At 42.1% G+C, this 3,479-nt stretch overlaps 1 pseudogene; it reads right to left on the reverse strand.

Moving 5' to 3' along the window:
• Window positions 1–1,155: 1,155 nt before the first annotated feature.
• Window positions 1,156–3,474, reverse strand: LOC113072719 (frizzled-10-like; annotated as a pseudogene).
• Between the last annotated feature and the right edge of the window lie 5 nt (window positions 3,475–3,479).

A 3,479-nucleotide genomic window follows, 5' to 3' on the forward strand; every position in this document is an offset into this window, starting at 1 on the left:
CAGCCTCACCTGTCTACACAAATGCGCTCTATTGATTCAAGCTAATGACAGATGTCATTAGATTACTAAAGGGCGTAATAATAAAATATTCTTCTGGATTATCTAGACAAACAACCTTAAGGCTCACTGTGCGTACTGTGAATTTAAGTTTCTCAGGTCAATCCAGCATTAAGGTATTAACACCATAAAATTATGAGTACACTGGTATCGACGTGCTAAGGAGACACACAAAAGAGATTCAAACAGACAGGTACAGTAGATAGACGTATAAATAAAAACTAAGATTTCTAGACTTTACCAGATGTCTTCACTGTTGATGTGGTCTAAAAAGTTTAGCGTTAAGTTTAAAAGATTTGAGCACAGAGAACATTCATATGTGATTGTTGATAACACTTTTTTAGTAATCTACTCTGGAACGGTGAAAAAAGGCACACTTCAACCAAAGCAACACTTCAAAAATGACCCAATTGGATGTTACAACTAAATAAGTGATTAAAAAAAGCTAAACCTCGAGACCAAAACAAAACAAACTTTAAAGCCTCTGCTTTTGCATTATTGCTTATCAATGAAACATGGAAGTGAATAGATTAATTTTAAATAGACAGAAATATGAAAGCCATAAAAAGAAAAAAGGTCTTTCAAAATATGGACAACATTATTTGATGACATTTAAGTTTGTGTGTATATATATATATATATATATATATATATTATATATATATATATACACACACACACACACACACACACACACACACACACACACACACACTCAAAACCTGTACAACATTTCTTTATTCTAACACAAAAGAAGATATTTTGAAAAATGTCTTGTTTTTTTCCCCTCCATACAATGAAAGTCTGGGTTCAATATTGCTGTGAACCCCACTGACTGCCATTGTATGAACTTCTTTTGTGTTCCATAGAAAAAAGAAAGTCATACATGTTTGGAACTACATAAGCGTGAGTAAATAAGTACTTGATAAGCCCTTTACTGTAGGTTTTGAGTTTTTGGTAAGGTATTGCCTATAAGAAATATTAATGGTGACACACCTTTTGCTTCATTGGAGAAACACTTTTCAAACTCAACACAAATAATAAAGCGTTTGCTTTTCATTTCAGAGATTTTAAAACTAAATTCTTTTTATTTATTCTTATAAAATATGAACCTTTAGAAATATACACAAATGAATGTAGGACATTAAAAAGAGCTTGGTATAACAAAACAGACCAGAGGGCATGAACTGACTGTACAAAACAACTCAAATAACAAGTTTCTCTCTTTGTGTTGGCAATATTTAGTGCTTAAAGATTTACTTTGTTCCATGAAAAGGCCTAAATATAGGCAGTTCATTCTCTGCCGAGGCCTTATTGAGCAGCTGCACTCCAATGTCAATGCAGTTGTGTATGACACGGCCTTCATTTCCATAGAAAAGCCACACGACTACGCCATGGAGGAGCCGCTTTTCCCCGAGCCATTCACACCCATTGTTTGTCGAGTCCTTTCATTGTCTTTAATCACAGCCCTACAGTATCAGAGTCCCTTTCTCTCTGTCACTAAGGGAAACAACTATTGCACATGACATGATACAGGCATCCCAATGACAGTAATAGGGTCTCGCTCCCTTTTTCTTTGTTTCACAAAACTGTCCCCAAAGTATGCAAAGTTTCAGATGTAGTACAAGCACCAAGAACTAAAAAAAACCTGTTGGGGACATTGCATCTGAAATTTGCCTACAATAAATACGGTCATGGTTGTGTCCTTTGCTGGCTTGTCTCTTTGTAAAGCAGTTCGTTAAAGTCCAGCATTTACTTAATTTCTTGTCCGTTTGTATGTGTATAGAGGCCCAGCTCATACACAGGTCGCAGGAGGACCGGCCGGTTCATACTTGGCTTTATGTCCTTTCAGTGCAGGATGAGGCTTGAGGTAAGGTCCACTTCCTGTGAAAACACATGCAGCCTTCCTCCTCGTCTTCTTTTTTAAGTTGCGGCTGAAAACATTTTGCCACGACTGTAGCGTTTTAGAGGTCCAGATCCACATGCCACTGGTGATGCCCACCACCAGCAACATAAAAATCTTAACCATGAAGATCTCCATAGCCGGGATGGAGCTCTTCATCACACACTCCTCGCCCGCTCTTACTGTCCTCACTGCCACTTCTGCTCTCCTGCTAGAATTTTCCAATAATCCATGTTGAGACGCTCGTAAAAATAGCAGGCGATGACGCAAGTGGCGGGGACCGTGTAGAGCACAGAGAAGACACCGATCCGAACCATCAGCTTCTCCAGCTTATCCGTATTCTCTCCTTCGTCTTCATGACCTTACGGATGTGAAAGAGCGCCACAAACCCTGAGAGCAGAAAGGAAGTGCCAATAATGAGGTAGCAAGAGAGGGGAATAAGAACAAAACCCGTCAAGGCTTTGACATCCATGCTGCCCACATAGCAGACCCCTGTGAGCTCATCTCCCGCTACCTTCCTCATAACCAGGATCATGATGGTCTTAATAGCTGGTATGGCCCATGCCGCTAGATGGAAGTAGCTGCTGTTGGCTTCGATGGCCTCATGACCCCATTTTTTCCCAGCTGCGAGAAACCATGTGAGAGTCAGAATAACCCACCCACAGGGAACTGGCCATTCCAAAGTAATAAAGAATGAGGAAGACTATAGTGCAGCCAGTGCTTTCCAAGCCTTCCTGGATAATGTACTGAACGCCACCATCACGGTCACAGGCCACATTTTCCACCCCCACGAAAAGTCTTATTAGAAAGCCACAGAGTAGACACAATAAGACATAGACAAGAAGATAATGGGTCGCTCGGGGGTACTTGAAGCGCTGTTGGATCGATGAGGAAGGTGAGGACGGTAAAGGCACTGGAGATGAAGCACAGGATGGACCAGATGGCAATCCACACCATGGAGAAGCGCTTGTCACCCTTGCTCCAGTACACATCAACATTGGAGTAACACTTGGGAGCACAGGACTCGCTCTTCTGAACATAATGAAACTTTCCAGGATTGCTGCATGTCGTCTTACCAACCCTTTCCTTTATTGGCAGTTCTTGGCTGTTACCTGGCCGAGGGGGTCGGGAGTCTGGTGGCTGTGTGTGGGAGCCTTTTGGGGCTCGTCGGTGCCATTGTTGGGTGCCTCCATACAGAGATAATTGGGGTCATTTTTATTTGGCAGTCTGGAACAGTCTAGTGACTTAGGCCAGTGGAAGTTAAACTGCTCCATGATTGGAGAACACTTCTGCCTTGCCTGCTCGCACATTACGCGGCACGCTGGGATGGGTGTGGATACCTGCTCCGTGCACATGGGAGCGTAGAGCGAGCACAAGAAAAACTTCAGATGACTGTGGCAGCCGAACTCAATCAGCGGAGCAAACTCGTGCAGCTTTATGGCTGCCTCACTTTGATCTTCATGTCCCATTAAGTTCGGCATAACTGTCAAGTTGTAGCCAATGTCCTTACAGAGTGGAA

The sequence above is a fragment of the Carassius auratus genome, unplaced genomic scaffold, assembly GCF_003368295.1.
Source record: "Carassius auratus strain Wakin unplaced genomic scaffold, ASM336829v1 scaf_tig00009999, whole genome shotgun sequence".
In the NCBI taxonomy this organism is placed as follows: Eukaryota; Metazoa; Chordata; class Actinopteri; order Cypriniformes; family Cyprinidae; genus Carassius; species Carassius auratus.